Source organism: Schistocerca americana, chromosome 10 (assembly GCF_021461395.2).
Source record: "Schistocerca americana isolate TAMUIC-IGC-003095 chromosome 10, iqSchAmer2.1, whole genome shotgun sequence".
Taxonomy (NCBI): domain Eukaryota; kingdom Metazoa; phylum Arthropoda; class Insecta; order Orthoptera; family Acrididae; genus Schistocerca; species Schistocerca americana.
In genome coordinates, this window is record NC_060128.1 from 165,949,058 (window position 1) to 165,967,343 (window position 18,286).

At 43.5% G+C, this 18,286-nt stretch overlaps 1 protein-coding gene across 1 annotated transcript in view; it reads right to left on the reverse strand.

The window, feature by feature from the left end:
• Nucleotides 1-3,953: 3,953 nt before the first annotated feature.
• Nucleotides 3,954-18,286, reverse strand: part of LOC124552331 (extensin-like) — a 93,418-nt gene continuing 79,085 nt past the window's right edge. The window contains exon 4 of the mRNA XM_047126602.1: nt 3,954-4,096. The gene's annotated coding sequence lies outside the window, so the exon portion shown is untranslated. The remainder of the gene's footprint in view (nt 4,097-18,286) is intronic.

Below are 18,286 nucleotides of genomic sequence, written 5' to 3' on the forward strand. Positions count from 1 at the left end.
AAGCGCTCGGATTAAAAAGTGTGTAAGCCTGAGATGTAGTCTTCCCCCATACTGTTCAATTAATACATCGAAGAAGCAGTGACGGAAATAAAAGTTCAAGAGTGGGATTAAAATTCAAGGTGAAAGGATATCAATAATACGATTCGCTCACGACGTTGCTATCCTCAGTGAAAGTGAAGAAGAGCTACAGAATGTGTTAAACAGAGTGAACAGTCTAATCAGTACATAATATGGAGTGAGAGTGTATCGAAGAAAGACGAAAGTAATAAGAAGTAGAGGAAATGAGAACAGTGAGAGGCTTAACGTCAGAATTGGAGATCGCGAAGTAGACGAAGTTAGTTTATTCTTCTGTGTAGGCAGTAAAATAACCCATGACGGGCGGAGGACATAAAATGGAGACTAGCAATGGCATCAAGAGCATTTTTGGCGAAGAGAAGTCTGCTGGTATCGAACATAGGCCTTACTTTGAGGAAAAAATTGTGAGAACGTACGTACTTTTGGGGCACAGCATACACTTGGGGAAAACGGGATCAGAAGAGACTCGAAGTATTTGAAGTATGGTGCAACAGAAGAATGTGGACTGATAAGGTAACGAATGAGGAGATTCTCCATAGAATCTGCAAGGAGAAGAATATAATTATGGAAGACATTGACAAGAAGAAGGGGCATGTGTTAAGACATCAGAGAATAACTTTCGTAGTACTAAAGGGAGCTATAGTGGGTAAAAACTCCAGTGGAAGACAGAGACTGGAATATGTGCAGCAAATACACTGCTGGCCATTAAAATTGCTACACCAAAAATAAATGCAGATGTTAAGCAGGTATTCATTGGACAAATATTTTATACTAGAACTGACATGTGATTACATTTTCACGCAATTTGGGTGCATCGATCCTGAGAAATCCGTACCCAGAACAACCACCTCTGACCGTAATAACGGCCTTGATACGCCTGGTTCATCAAGAGTAGTGACTGGCGTATTGTGACGAGCCAGTTGCTCGGCCACCATTGACCAGACGTTTTCAATTGGTGAGAGATCCGGAGAATAGAGAGAGATCCAGAGAATGTCCTGGCCAGGGCAGCAGTCTAACATTTTCTGTATCCAGAAGAGAGGAGCAGGAAGAGGAGGATATTAGTGTTCAACGTTTCCCATAAGACTGATGACTCAAAAAATATGAGAAAGAACTTTGCTCCTCTTCTAGCAGCAGAGTATCGTAGGTCGCTGGAGGAGCAAAGTGTTCCTAATGACTTGAGAAAAAAGCGCAGGTCATCGTCCTGGCCCACAGAACTATATGCCATTACCTCGACGTCAGTCTTCTGTAGCATTTTGGAACGTGTTTTATGCTCACTTACTATGACATTTCGGAGACGGACAATCTCCCCTGTTGTCCCTCCACGACACCCAGAAGGCGGTAGATACCAGCACCCAAGGAGGATGCTGTGTTCCTTGTCTTCCGAAAGGCGTTCAATACGCTTCCGCACTTTCGGCTAATGAACAAGATACGAGGGTACGGAATATCACATCAGCTGTGCGATTACTTTGAAGAGTGCCTAGCCAACTACAGTACAACACGTCCTTCTGAACGGAGAGAATGATTCAGACGTAAAAGTGACTTCGGTAGTGTCCAAAAGGAGTATTATAGGACTATTACTTTCCACAAGAAAGAACGTAGTAGATAACGGCGAAAGTTCTATGAAGCATTCCGTTGATGATGTCGTATGCAAAGAAGTCTCAACGGTAGAAAATTATAGCGAAATGCATGAAAACCCGCACGGCATCGGCACTTGGTGCGGGGACTGGCAATTTACCCTCGACGTAGACAAATGTAACGCATTGCGAGTGCATAGACAGAAAGACCCTTTATTGTGTGATTACACGATCGCAGAACAGTCACTAGAAGCATTCATATTCATAGAATATCTGGGAGTATGGGCACACTACTGTGGAACGACCACATAAAATTAATCGCTGGTAGGGCAGATGCCAGACAGATTCGTTGGAGGAATCCTCAGGAAGTTTAGTTCATCAACAAAGGAAGCAGCTTACAAAAGATTCATTCGACGATGATGCCAGGTCTATGGTGCACAGTAGAGTTTGGTGGAATTCGAGCTGCTAATAAATTGATTCCTCTCGCCGCCATCCCTGTTAAACGCTGTGTTTCATTTCGGTGGTAAGTAATCGAGAGTGACGATTATCGCTTGTATATGACCTGTTACGCTGGTGTGTACCCCCTGATCTGACAAAACAAATATAAATCTATCACTATTATTTAACGCTCTCGTAGCAATAGGTGACGGAGTAGCTGTTATGACAGAAGTAATACACAGTGATATCGCCGTATTTTTGTACATCGTTCAATGAGGCAAAATGTTTTGGTGTGTGTGAGTGTCGAAGGGGGGAAGGGGGGGAGGGGGATTTGATTGGTTGGGTTTATTTGGTGGAGGAGACCAAACAGCGAGGTCATCGGTGTCATCGGATTAGGAAAGGTCGGGGAAGAAAGTCGGCCGTGCTCTTTCAAACGAACCATCCCGGCATTTGCCTGAACCGATTTAGGGGTATCACGGAAAAACTAAATCAGGATGGCCGGAGGCGGGATTGAACCGCCGTCCTCCCGAATGCGAGTCCAGTGTTCTAGCCACTGCGCCACCTAACTCGGTGCGGAGGGGAGTGGAGGGTGGGTGGGTGATGTAAACTGTGACGTATGTATATGGAACGAGTTATGGGATATAGGTGCAAATACTGTGGGCATTGGTACCTTAATATGTATCCACTTCAGTGTGTTAACTGCTTTTTCTCTGTGTCTAACAGTCTTCTCGCAAACATGTTACATAATTTACTACCTGTTGTTTTCTTCACAGTCGTAACTGCACCACGAAGTGGACTACGCCTCTCAGAATAGACTCTCTATTGTGCGCCCACGCGTCAATACTCCGTTATCTAACCTGCTGTACAGGGGACAATAAACGTTAATGACTTGCTTGAGCCATGTACAGCCTGAAAACGTACTACTTGTAAAAGTCATAATTACTGGTCTGTAAATAATGTAAATGCTGATGCAGTGTTGTTCAGTACTCTCTCCCGAGTCATCGATGAAAATTTCTGCACTTGCAAGTATATCCCTAACAGTCCGTATATCAAAATAGTACTTCATTTAGTGTTCACTATGGCATGAACACAATTAGTCAGCATTGCAACGTAATGAAACAAGGTTTTCGATGGGACCACCACCCCAAGGAATTCTCACCACAAGGGAGAATAGAAAGTGAAAACTAATGTAAACAACAAACTCTACCTTAATGTGAAGAGCCGTCTCATCACGAACCTGTTGTTATAAACTGGTAACGGCGCTATTTACCTGAACAAATAGCATTATTAAAAGTAGCTGGTTGGCGTTTTCTCTCTATGAGTATAAACCTGTAAGTGTATATGTAGCAGTTGTGGATTTCAGCCTCAGTCGATGACATGTGTGCTTTTGTAAAGTAAACAGTAAACTGTAGGCACACAGTCTGACAAAAATATTAAGCATCCAGAGGGGGAGGAGGAAAACAAATTAATCTTCATAGGTTGAGAGGGTAGCTGATGTTATTTCTGTGATTACAAAATGGAGTCAGATTTACAAAGAAGTTGGTAGTATGAGCCTGCTTTTCAGTGTGATGCATGCTTTGATTTGTTTGGGGAGGCTGCCATTGTATCCTCTCCTGAGGTAAGCTAGCCCATAATACCAAGTCCTTGATAGCCTGGACACTGACACTGGGATGATGATAACATCCGAGTTGGTCCCACACATGGTCTATTGGGGGAAGGGGAGCTGGATGTTGCTAGCCAAAGGAGTACTTCAACATCAAGCAGGCAATTCATAGAGAGAACTGCCATATGTGGACGAGCATTGTCCTGTTGAAAAATGGCGGCACAATGAGGACGCAGGATGTCTGTGACATACCATTTTTTTTCACGTTACAGGTAAGACTTTGGATTTTTATTACAAAATAAAAAACAGATTTGCAGATCGGCACTGGCGATGGCTGCGGCAGGTTCTCCATGGAGAGATGGAAACTGCCTGAGGTCTTCTCCAGCGTAAGTCATCTGCCTCTCACCTGGAACATTGAGACCAAAACTTAGGAGACATGTATATGGAAAATATTCATCAGTACACAGCTGTTGGTCAAACATGTATTTCTTTGCCATTACTTAGCATACAGAATGAAAAAAATTGAGAATATGAGTGGGCCCATAGCTTGATTTTCTCCATACAGGTATTCGAGCGTACTGCTCATCATCAATAGCATCTGGTACAGAGGATAAAAGATAGGTATGCACATATCTACGTCGATAATATGATGATATTTTGTATAGACTAAAGTAGAAACATAAGATTATGTGGATACTGTGCACATGTAGAACAAACAATGTATTTGTCAAGTATAAAATCTTTGAAAGCTGTTACCTTTGCCTTAAAGTAAATTAGTAATGGTATTGTGAAACAACAGAAAAGTAAGTCCCAGAGAAACGGGAAATCAAAACCACTAATAACAAAAACTATAATCAAACAAGATGGGAGAGTAAAATGCTCATTCCCATCTCTGAATTTTTAAGTAACTGGTCATAGAGTTTGGTCACTGTGCACATTAAAAAAAAACGTTACATTGAGATCAACAGCTTAGGAATACAATAGGTTGTATTTAGGCCTACCATTTGTGGGTCGCCCAACCTTGGAAAAGTCGCGTGACAGTAAGGGATGATTCAAATGGCTCTGAGCACTAAGGGACTTAACTGCTGAGGTTATCAGTCCCCTAGAACTTAGAGCTACTTAAACCTAACTAACGTAAGGACATCACACACATCCATGCCGGAGGCAGGATTCGAACCTGCGTCCGTAGCGGTCGCGAGGTTCCAGACTGTAGCGCCTAGAACCGCTCGGCCACTTCGGCCGGCGACAGTAAGGGATCTTGAAATCAAAGTCAGGGCTGATAGTCAGTGATATTTACACTTGCTTTTCATGATTGCCATAATTCAAATCAAACTAAAACAGAGAAAAGTTCTCTAAAAGTTGAAATAGAACTACAGAAGGACGCTAGCCCTGTGCTGAGGTACCAAATCATATGGAAGACCGTTCGGAGGATACACAACAAGACCTCCTCATATGGGCGGGTTACTAATATAAAGTTAACGAGACGAAATGAGGCCGCAAACTATTAAGTAGCGAGCTGCACAGGATATGGATCGCACTACCACAATTGTGAAAGATTTCCGCAAAAATTAACTAGTGTGCGTCAAGCAGCACCAGCTGGTGGCTGGGAGATGAATCACCCAGAATCTTGAAACTTCCTGGCAGTTTAAAACTCTGTGGCGGACCGAGACTCGAAGCCGGGACCTTTGCCTTTCGCGGGCAAGTGCTCTGGTAGAGTCTCGGTCCGGCACACAGTTTTAATCTGCCAGGAAGTTTCATATCAGCGCACACTCCGCTGCAGAGTGAAAGTCTCATTCTGGGAACATCCCCTAGGCTGTGGCTGAGCCATGTCTCCGCAATATCCTTTCTTTCAGGAGTGCTAGTTCTGCAAGGTTCGCAGGAGAGCTTGTGTAAAATTTGGAAGGTAGGAGACGAGGTACTGGCAGAAGTGAAGCTGTGAGGACGGGGCGTGAGTCGTGCTTGGGTAGCTCAGTTGGTAAAGCACTTGCCCGCGAAAGGCAAAGGTCCCGAGTTCGAGTCTCGTCCACATAGAGTTTTAATCTGACAGGAAGTTTCATATCAGCGCACACTCCGCTGCAGAGTGAAAGTCTCATTCTGGGGACGTCCCCTAGGCTGTGGCTAAGCCATGTCTCCGCAATATCCTTTTTTCAGGAGTGCTAGTTCTGCAAGGTTCGCAGGAGAGCTTGTGTAAAGTTTAGAAGGTAGGAGACGAGGTACTGGCAGAAGTGAAGCTGTGAGGACGGGGCGTGAGTCGTGCTTGGGTAGCTCAGTTGGTAAAGCACTTGCCCGCGAAAGGCAAAGGTCCCGAGTTCGAGTCTCGTCCACATAGAGTTTTAATCTGACAGGAAGTTTCATATCAGCGCACACTCCGCTGCAGAGTGAAAGTCTCATTCTGGGGACGTCCCCTAGGCTGTGGCTAAGCCATGTCTCCGCAATATCCTTTTTTCAGGAGTGCTAGTTCTGCAAGGTTCGCAGGAGAGCTTGTGTAAAGTTTAGAAGGTAGGAGACGAGGTACTGGCAGAAGTGAAGCTGTGAGGACGGGGCGTGAGTCGTGCTTGGGTAGCTCAGTTGGTAAAGCACTTGCCCGCGAAAGGCAAAGGTCCCGAGTTCGAGTCTCGTCCACATAGAGTTTTAATCTGACAGGAAGTTTCATATCAGCGCACACTCCGCTGCAGAGTGAAAGTCTCATTCTGGGGACGTCCCCTAGGCTGTGGCTAAGCCATGTCTCCGCAATATCCTTTTTTCAGGAGTGCTAGTTCTGCAAGGTTCGCAGGAGAGCTTGTGTAAAGTTTAGAAGGTAGGAGACGAGGTACTGGCAGAAGTGAAGCTGTGAGGACGGGGCGTGAGTCGTGCTTGGGTAGCTCAGTTGGTAAAGCACTTGCCCGCGAAAGGCAAAGGTCCCGAGTTCGAGTCTCGTCCACATAGAGTTTTAATCTGACAGGAAGTTTCATATCAGCGCACACTCCGCTGCAGAGTGAAAGTCTCATTCTGGGGACGTCCCCTAGGCTGTGGCTAAGCCATGTCTCCGCAATATCCTTTTTTCAGGAGTGCTAGTTCTGCAAGGTTCGCAGGAGAGCTTGTGTAAAGTTTAGAAGGTAGGAGACGAGGTACTGGCAGAAGTGAAGCTGTGAGGACGGGGCGTGAGTCGTGCTTGGGTAGCTCAGTTGGTAAAGCACTTGCCCGCGAAAGGCAAAGGTCCCGAGTTCGAGTCTCGTCCACATAGAGTTTTAATCTGACAGGAAGTTTCATATCAGCGCACACTCCGCTGCAGAGTGAAAGTCTCATTCTGGGGACGTCCCCTAGGCTGTGGCTAAGCCATGTCTCCGCAATATCCTTTTTTCAGGAGTGCTAGTTCTGCAAGGTTCGCAGGAGAGCTTGTGTAAAGTTTAGAAGGTAGGAGACGAGGTACTGGCAGAAGTGAAGCTGTGAGGACGGGGCGTGAGTCGTGCTTGGGTAGCTCAGTTGGTAAAGCACTTGCCCGCGAAAGGCAAAGGTCCCGAGTTCGAGTCTCGTCCACATAGAGTTTTAATCTGACAGGAAGTTTCATATCAGCGCACACTCCGCTGCAGAGTGAAAGTCTCATTCTGGGGACGTCCCCTAGGCTGTGGCTAAGCCATGTCTCCGCAATATCCTTTTTTCAGGAGTGCTAGTTCTGCAAGGTTCGCAGGAGAGCTTGTGTAAAGTTTAGAAGGTAGGAGACGAGGTACTGGCAGAAGTGAAGCTGTGAGGACGGGGCGTGAGTCGTGCTTGGGTAGCTCAGTTGGTAAAGCACTTGCCCGCGAAAGGCAAAGGTCCCGAGTTCGAGTCTCGTCCACATAGAGTTTTAATCTGACAGGAAGTTTCATATCAGCGCACACTCCGCTGCAGAGTGAAAGTCTCATTCTGGGGACGTCCCCTAGGCTGTGGCTAAGCCATGTCTCCGCAATATCCTTTTTTCAGGAGTGCTAGTTCTGCAAGGTTCGCAGGAGAGCTTGTGTAAAGTTTAGAAGGTAGGAGACGAGGTACTGGCAGAAGTGAAGCTGTGAGGACGGGGCATGAGTCGTGCTTGGGTAGCTCAGTTGGTAGAGCACTTGCCCGCGAAAGGCAAAGGTCCCGAGTTCGAGTCTCGTCCGGCACACAGTTTTAATCTGCCAGGAAGTTTCATATCAGCACACACTCCGCTGCAGAGTGAACATCTCATTTTGGACCCAGAATCTTAGTTCCCCAACCCTCAGAAACTTCCCAGTCTTGGCGTACAAAACACACATTAACAAACACAAGATTGCTACTCCTCTGGAGCAATGTCTGCTCAATTGATCAGACTCTTCACACCAAGCTCAGTGTTGGTGCCAAACCATTCAACTGGATACACTACAATTTTGTAACGAAAGCAACTGACTTTCCCACACTAGTCAGCCAACGCCATTAACTGGGGATGGCAGTGGCGGCACGGAGTCCTCCCAGGGTAGAAGCCGGCTCTGCCAACAAAAGCACAGAGCAGGCCGCAGCTCAGTTTCCATAAAAACTGCCCAAATCCGCAGCAAATCTGAATATAATGGCGATCTCAGAAATATGGCCGGCCGATGTGGCCGAGCGGTTCTAGGCGCTTCAGTCCGAAACCGCGCTGCTGCTACGGTCGCAGGTTCGAATCCTGCCGCGGGCATGGATGTGTGTGATGTCCTTAGGTTAGTTAGGTTTAAGTAGTTCTAAGTTCTGGGGAACTGATGACCTCAGATGTTACGTCCCATATTGCTTAGAGCCATTTGAACCATTCAGAAATATGAGCCACATCCAATGAGCTAATATTCAACATTACAAGTTAATATTTAACAGTGAATAAACATGTTTGCAATGAACCACTGAATTAACAACTTTTAAAAACTTCATGCAGTTTCAGCAAACAATGTCTCAGATGATAGTATTGCACTATAGCTATCATTCCTAGGAGCTTTTGATCAATATCTAATTTATTTATGGATTCATTTGTAAGGTGTCAGGCAAATCCAACACCTTCCATGAAAACCCTGACATGATAAGCAAATCCAGTAGTATGTCACATAACAGCGCATAAAGCTTCACTCAGAACTGCAGAAGTCTCATCTGTTACACCCCCTTTTTGCGTAATACTAGTGTCGATCGTCAATTAAAGCTCATGGTGTTCACATTTGCCACGTGAAGTAAAAATCTGAAACGCGATGATTTTTCTGTTATATAGTTATTGAGAAGCCACATCAGCCACTGTAATTTACAAGTTAAATAAGCAATTAAAGATAACTGAGGGTCACTGTAGACCATTTTTGATAGTTTTCTCTTTTATGAAACTTAATTTAAACCTAGATTATAGATGTGATATGGCATAGGCCATCCTTCGATCCATTGTAGAACTTGGAAACCCATTCAGGGAATATTCGTTCACATTTTAGTTGAACGCAGTTGGTTTTTATCAACCTGTATTAAAATATTTCCTTTTATCAATAGTGCAATTTATAAACAATGTTTTGTAAGTAGAATAAAATTTCCAATGGTAAACTTAACTGCTTTTTCGACGTTATTTTACCAGCTAACTAAAAATAGGAAAGCCTTGAACCCCTTCCACTAAATTTAGTTAGTATTAAGATTCTTTTACAGGGAGTGCAGTGGAGCTGACGCTGAAATCATTAAGTATTTGGTTATATCGTCGCTAGTCTCACTGAACTCTTCTGAACTCTACATGTCATGTGTGGCATGGCGTCTCCTTACCAGCAACAGGTCCCAGGTTCAAACTAGACAATTCCCTAAAAAAACACACTCAGAGCGTCGTTGCGCGAAAGTGGTAGGGAGACACGATATAGAACAGACACCACGCAGAATGTTAGACATTATGTACTCTTATCTTTTTCATTACGCGAGTGTCTGTCAGAACATCATATTCTCAACACAGCAACTGAATGCAGCACGAATACCTCACATCTCGTCATATTCGAAGATGCCACTCTAGTCGGGTGTAAAAATAAATGTGCGCAACGGAAAATAATAAAAGCTAAAATGAAGATTTGGCCCTGTCTGACTACCCCCTGAAGCAGATCTTAGGATCTCTTAATGGACTTTAACATACAAATTACAACATAAACATAAATGGATGATTAAGGCAACTAATAAATGGCTCTGAACACTATGGGACTTAACATCTGAGGTCATCAGTCCCCTAGAACTTAGAACTACTTAAACCTAACTAACCTAAGGACATCACACACATCCATGCCCGAGGCACGATTCGAACCTGCGACCGTAGCGGTCACGCGGTTCCAGACTGGAGCGCCTAGAACCGCACGGCCACACCGGACGGCCAGGGAACTAATATTACTAAATGATAAACATTGTTTCTGCTTATATATTTATTGTAGATTAAAAAAAAAAAGCTTTATATTACAAAGTTTACATTTCCCAAGTAAAATTACTAATCGATTGCCCAACTCTGCCCCCCCCCCCCTTATTATGACTGCGTGATCTAATATCAATAAATGACTGACATCATCCACGTACGAAACACTAGAAGACACTACTTTCAAAGATGATCTGCGGTGGTGTGGAACCTCAGTGGAAATAAACTAACGTGATCACAGCTGTTTAGCTTTTATAGCCCTAATGAGCCGAAGTATTTGCGATATCACCGTATGTACTGCGTCCGGTGCGTCGAAGTGATGGTTCTCGTACTCGTCTGCGACGATGGAAGAACTCCAGCCACAAATAAACTCTTTCAAACACTAGGACGGCAGAAAGCGGTCCTCTGACTAATATACTCTAATACTGTCTTCTCCTCTCTGTATTCTACAGACGAGAAACGCAAACTCCCAGCCACTAGGACGGAGTTCAGATAGTGTCTCAACGTAGGTATAGGCAGAGGAAGTGCTCTCAATTACTGAACGCTGCGTACTCAACGACGACTTCCAACCTGGAGGTGAAGTCCAGAATCGTATAGGTTCGCAACAGTACAGTGCCTAACCGTTCTAACTATAAACTCTCCTGAGAGCAAAGACGCCAAGTCCGTCTGTACCAACAAAGCTGATATCGAGCGACCGTCACACATGGGCGCTCACAACGGAAGCCCTCTTCTCTCCACCGCTGGCCTCCCAGCAAGGCTCGGCTCCCCAACCTCGTAATTCTGAAAACGAATCATATTCCCGAAACCACGGAATACTCTCCCTCTCTACAGATTCTTCCCAACGCTAATCAACCATAATTTAGTCTTTTGTCGTCCAACGTGGAAAGTTTGCGAGAAAAAGCCTATAGTCGTACAGTGGTACGCTTCTGAGTAAAAATCCTTGGAAATAACCCAGCCTGCGTGGTTTCCGAGGTGCCGCTTCTTCATTCCTCTCACCTGTGTCCAAGATTTTCAGCGTTCTAAAGTACTATCCGGTTATCCTTCCGGCCCCTACTACAATAGCGACCGGCCATCACCCTATTGTGCTCCACAGCTCAGGTGCCACGACGTATGTCTAGCTACTTCCTGTGTTTGAGCAGAACCAACACCTGTGCGGCCCTTCCACCCAGAGCTTGAGTTCTGCTTGCCGTTTCATCTCCACTGACGTTCCAACCTCTACTAGTATAGGCAATCATTCATTACGCCCTTTTTTTATAATAAAGACATTCCGTCACGTTTCATGCAATAAGCGTTAACAATTACTTACAAGACGTACGTGACTATGTCAGTCTCCTTTATCTATTCATATATACGATGTACAATCTGTCACATGATACCTAATTGTGTTTGTGGATCACAGCAAAATATGTAGGTGAGTTCTTGTAAGCTGCGAAATTATAGCCACCTTACAATATTTGTGTAGTTCTTTAAGGGGGCCCGGCCGGAGTGGCCGTGCGGTTCTAGGCGCTTCAGTTTGGAACCCCACGACTGCTACGGTCGCAGGTTCGAATCCTGCCTCGGGCTTGGATGTGTGTGATGTCCTTAGGTTAGTTAGGTTTAAGTAGTTCTAAGTTCTAGGGGACTGATGACCTCAGATGTTAAGTCCCATAGTGCTCAGGGCCATTTGAACCATTTTGAATCTATAGGAGGGGTAGGACGTCAAATGGGCCGACTTGGAGCAGGAGAGGCATCACAGGACATTCTAATTTCCAGTGTCTATACTTTTACTAATAAATTTATAAAACTTTGTCAGCATCACCAGGAAGGATTCAGGATTCACACTCATTACAGTGGAAGTTCGAAAACTTAACGAAATAATTTTTTTTCCATTTGAAATTTCATCAATATTTTACTTACTAACGGCTGAATTTGTTGCTATAGGTACACTTTTCTTCATAAATTGCAGAGATTCTTCAATGAATTTGCACAGCATACATACCATACTTACAGGTGTATGAAACTCTAGAATTTATTTAATTTATGAAAAAACGAATGTTCTGTTGAATTTTAAACTTCATGTTTAGAAAAAACACAAATTTTGTAGTTAATTACCTCAATTTTTACCACAGTTTTTAATAGATTTGGAAAATTCTAGAGTTTCATATACCTTTAAGTATGGTTTGTATGTTCTGCAAAATTCATCGAACCATCTCTCTTACTTATGAAGAAAAGTATACCTATAGCAACAAATGCTGCCATCAGTAAGTGAAAAAAAAATGATGAAATTTTACATGTAAAAAAAATTACTTCGTTATGTTTTCGAACTTCCACTGCTATGAGTGTGAATTCTGAATCCTTCCTGGTCATGCTGACAAAGTTTTATGAATTTATTTGTAAAAGTATAGTCAGTGGATATTAAAATGTCCTGTGGTGCCTCTCCTGCTCCATGTCGGCCCGTTGGAGGTCATACCCCCCTTAAGGAATCTGCTAGTATTTTGTAAATTGCATCGTCTAAATGTTGATTAGAACTGCTATTTATAAAACAATGGTAATTTAAAGGCAGTTAGTCACATCTGTTATCTATAGCACCACTGAAAAGAGAACCGAAAGACGCTTCTATCAAGCCGTCATAAGTAATTGTTTAAACAATATTCAACGACATATTTGTTGTCATTTAATGTGAGCGCTCTCGCTCAAAACTGCTGGCTTATTTGCTTAAGATCAAACCTTATTTATATTTATTGCGAATGGTCTGAGTGTGAGCGAATGTTTACAACGTTTATTCTATTTAAATGGGATTGTAATATATTAGTCTAGAGGGAAAAGTGATCAAGTTGAGTCAAATCATGTCTCTATACCGCAAGGTGGGGACGGCCTTCAGCCAATGGAGAAGCAGACAGCGGCAGAACACTGCTGGAGTCAAGTGGAGAGTGGGACTTTTGGAGTGAAGAGCTCAGGGCAGCGATTCTGGACACTTTCACTTTTGTTCTTGAAGAAGGCACATCTTCCTCTGGTAATATGTGCGAGTCAGTCATATAGGTGATTGATTCCTGGTAGTGGTTCATCTCTCGAGAAGTCTAAGTAGGCTCCTACCGCTACACTACTTCAACTAAAATACTTCACCTCTTAATAGGTCTAAATAGCTCCTGTGTAGAAATTTTCCGACTGCATTACGGAATTAAGAGTAGGCTTTCACGGCCAGTATTATCTTCACTTAAAACTTCCGGGCTGATAGGCAGTGGTCGATGTATAAAACTCTCCCCTGACAGCGGGAGACATCCTCCGAGGTAAACCGGCGAACTGTGAAGAAGACTCGAGGAAGCGCTGATTATATAGGCAGTACAGAGGGCGCCACTGTCGATCACGTGGCATCGGCTATGAGACTGTCTCTGGTAATGCCAACATTCTCGATTGAAAGTAATCGATCGTCACGCTTGCGGTGCAATGCTGACATCCAAATTTTATCCAGTTTAACACCATCGTCTTTCCTGTTAAAATTACTACGTTGTTTATCAATCTCTATAGCCTGTCTATACATACGTGCATAATAATGCGACGTTTTAGATATGACGCTCGTCTCGCTGAATTTTTTTTCATGATCACCTTCCTGGTAAACATGTTCCGCGGCCGATTTATCCGTGTGACCAAGGCAGTAATTCCTCTTATGTTGAACATGGCGGGTGTTCACACTTCTCTTTGTGATACTGAAATAAACCTGTCCACAGCTACAATGAATTTCATATATACCCGGTGTAGCCAAAGGCTGTCGTGCATCTTTTGCCGATATTAAATATTCTTTTATTTTCCTGGTGGGTCTGAAAATAGTTTCCACCCCATACTTGCTTAAAATTTTCCCAATGCGATCTGTGACCTTACTAATGAACGGAAGAAAAACCTTGCCCTTGGGCGACTGTTGTACGTCGTTGCTCCTGATTCTCTGCATAGAGCGAAGTGCTCGATCTATATCCTTGCTAGAATAGCCATTCTTCACGAAAGTTGGCCGTAGATGTTCAATCTCACCTGTTAAATAAACAGGTTCACAAATTATGTAGGCCTTGTCTACCAAAGTTTTCATTACACCTCTCCTCCAGAAGGATCCGACTATGAAGATTTTAAGAATGACCAGTCGACTGGTGAAAGCATCTTCATTCGCCCCGACGATAAGAAACTGCTTTGTAAAGCAGAAGCGTACACACCTGGACTTTATGGTTACCCTAAGTGCATAAAACCTGAGGTTCCGTTTAGGGCAACTGTCAGTGCTATAGGCGGACCATCACACGAGTTAGCTAGACACCTTGCCTCATTGCTGCAACCTTATATTGGTGGGACGGACATTCATATTTAAAATTCTGTTCATTTCATTGAGAAGTTAAAGGAAATGACCGTGGACGCGAATGATATCCTCGTCAGTTTTGATATTGTGTCGTTATTTACTCAGGGGAGAGTTTTATACATCGACCACGGCCTATCAGCCCGGAAGTTTTAAGTGAAAATTTTGAATTAGTTTGTGCTGACAAACATTTCGTTAATGTGTGCTCGAAATGAGCTTATTTTTTTGTTCATCTTCAACAACTATTCAGCTTGTAGATTCAGCTACCGTTCTCGTAATGCTCTCACTGCAACTGTACTCATTTAACAAGATTATTTCTACGTATCGTATTTAGCTATCGTTGGACCTCTTTCCGTTTATTTGAGATGTATTTTCTCGAATAAACATTTTTCGACATAATTCTCTGTCGTCTACATCAATCACAGATGTTAGAATAGAACTCATTTTCTAATTATTCAGTTATCTTTTATTTATTATGTCTGTTTATTTCGTTAACTCGCAATTCTAGCCTATGTATAAGCTATTTGGCTGCGGGATCACGGCTACTTTAGCTCCTGTGCATGAAAGCACACGTGCGCCGCTCGCCGCTACGTCATTAACAAGCTATACCCTTTTAAACAGAGGCATGCACAGCCCAGTTACGTAAGGTATGAGCAGCATTAGGTAAAGTCGCAACTTGTTTGCTGGTATGGGATTCTGGCAAGAGGAGCTACATCTCAGCAGAAAACCGTCGGGGAACGTCACACTGGGGACGCACCTTCCTAGACTAAAAAATGCGAAGATTTGCTACCAGACACATGTCCACTACGCTCTATAAAACAACCACGAAGTTGTGGCAGAAAAATACAGTATCGCATAGTGATATGTGACAGTCGTGGCAGATCTTTATGACGATTAAAAGCGGTGTGGATCAAGGAAACATACGAAGTACATAGTGACTGAGTGCCACAGATATATCCAGGTATGGTCTCAGAGACAGGTACTATGAGACTCTCTTCCCTGAGGAGCAGTTCCAGGTTTTATAACTCCAATAGCAGCGTCACATACGACCAGTAAGTGTGGCCATTTGTCGTTAAACAGTTATAACAAGTACACACGCTCATCTGTGTACTGCCAAGGTAACCGACCCTATCCGGATCATGTTGGCGTCGTTATGTACTGCGTTGTAATTAGATTTTAAATATTCACGGTGTTCTATGTTTTCTAGATCCATATAATTTTTAACCATCGTAAAGGTTTTATACCAAACAGACACATCGTTTGATGGACACGTGCACAGTGTGCAAGTAATCTTATGATTCTACTTTAGTGTATATCAAATGTTCTTATATTACAGGCACATATAAGCTTTTTTTCCTCTGTAACAAATGGAGGGACTGTACGCCCCAATACTGATCTGGCAGTAAATATTTTTCAAGTGCAGTTCGTAGTGCACAACGTGATGGCCTTTCTCAAAAATGGAGTTCCTGTTAGACGACGATTAGTTTGGCTTTCGCCAAGGTAAAGGCATCACGGAGGCAGTTCTGATATTGCGCTTGATAATGGTAGCAAGACAAAAAAAATCAAGATGTAACATTTCCCGACACTTTAGCACAATAACTCCACTAAAAATGACGTGCATTGGGGCGATCATCAATGCGGTGTATCATTTAAACTGATTCTTTTCGTAATACACACGTATAAATTCTAAAACATCCATTATTATATGATTATATGATAGCGGAACAAACACTGGTAGCGGTTACTTCTGTAAAATATCTGGGAGTATGCGTGCGGAACGATTTAAAGTGGAATGATCATATAAAATAAATTGTTGGTAAGGCGGGTGCCAGGTTCAGATTCATTGGCAGAGTCCTTAGAAACTGTAGTTCATTAACAAAGGAGGTGGCTTACAAAACACTCGTTCGACCTATACTTGAGTATTGATCATCAGTGTGGGATCCGTACCATATATGGTTGACGGAGGAGATAGAGAAGATCCAAAGAAGAGCGGCGCGTTTCGTCACAGGGTTATTTGGTAAGTGTGATAGCGTTACGGAGATGTTTAGCAAACTCAAGTGGCAGACTCAGCAAGAGAGGCGCTCTGCATCGCGGTGTAGCTTGCTGTCCAGGTTTCGAGAGGGTGCGTTTCTGGATGAGGTATCGAATATATTGCTTCCCCCTACTTATACCTCCCAAGGAGATCATGAGTGCAAAATTAAGAGATTCGAGCGCGCACGGAGGCGTTCCGGCAGTCGTTCTTCCCGCGAACCATACGCGACTGTAACAGGAAAGGGAGGTAATGACAGTGGCACGTAAAGTGCCCTCCGCCACACACCGTTGGGTGGCTTGTGGAGTATAAATGTAGATGTAGAAAGCTGAGCGTATGCTTAACCACTGATAACTTAAATTCTGTGCTGCGTTATCGAAAAATGTTTTTTAATATACAGGGTGTCTCTAAAAAGCATCATCAGGCGTACTTTCGTTGGTATTTCGGCAGATATTTGCAGTTTCGTTTTTGTAATGTGTACGTGTAGTCGGCTCAAACAAATCCTGCGCATAATCTCTTACACGCGACAACCAGCGCCACCTAAAAGCCTTCGCTTGTTTCCCATTACAAAGTAAATTATTTTTAAAGCGGGATTTGACGTGTCCGCTGGATAGAGTGGTCCTAAATTAGTCGATTGCGATATTTGTTTCATCGCTGTGTATTAACAGGGACAGTAAAACATCAAGAGTAGCCAGTATTCCAGTAGCGACTGAGCAGCGCTGCTGCATGGGAGTAGCACCAGCACAGGCCAGGGCGGTGCTGAAAATGAGTATTGGTTATTCCTTCGTGTTTTACTGTGGCTGTCGATAGCCCAAAGATAAAACGAATATCGCACAACACTAATCTGGGTCGAGTTTGCCGAATGGCCACGCAAAATTCCACGTCAAAAATAATTTTGTTCGTAACGGGAAACAAATGGACGCTTTTCGCTGGCACCGAGGGTTGCATGAGCAGTATTTGTTTGAAGCCAGTTACACACAGGAAACTCGAAATTGCCGAAACACCAGAGAAAAGGCACCTGACGATTCTTGGCAGAGACAGCCAGTATGATTTGGGTAGGCTCCGCTTGAGAGGCTTTAACCATGACCCACGCCTCCTCTCGTAATATTTCGAACTAGAACAAGCATTCGACAACATGAAAAATTTTTGTTGTTGCCAGAAGAATTGGTATAAACTACGAGGAAAGACGAGTAATAGTACGTTCAAGACCAAAGAGGTAATAATAATATTAGAAGACAAAGAGTGCCTTGGCAGTTTAGTTTGGCTGTGTCCAGTGATAATGTCTTAATTCCAGCCAGACCGCTCTGTTGGTGGCAGGTAGTTGAGAACGGGAGTTTGACGCTGACATTAATGGCAAAGAACCAAAGATAAAGAGTGAAAGGCAACGTACGACACCGGGCCTCGCCTATGATTCGTCACATTGTGACGTTCAACTATGTGACGTCATGGCTGGGCGGCGTATTTGAAATATGGCGTGTTAGAGAATGGTATTTGATAGTATGTAGTGGCGCTCTTGAGCGTTGAATTTCAATGCCTCGTGTTGTTATTAGTGAGTACTAATGGCAAACAGCGTTGAGTGGTTTGTTTTCTTGCGTGGAATTATTAGTAGTAGTTACAGATACTGTGGGCAATGATGAAGCTAGCATCGTTAAGTTTTTGCAGCAGTGTGGCTTGCTGTCCAAATTTTTAAAGTGCCAAATCTGTGGCAATGACATGAAATTGCTTCCTCTTGGACCAACGACGAGTATATTTCACGGTGTCGAGAGGATAACTTTCGGCGATCGATTCGTCGCGGTGGCTAGTTAGAGAAATCTGCACTGGCAATTGTAATGACACATTCTGACACAGAGACATACAATACTTTAAAGTCTACGCCAAAGATTAAATTGAGAGGAATGTAGAATATAATCTCTGTAAT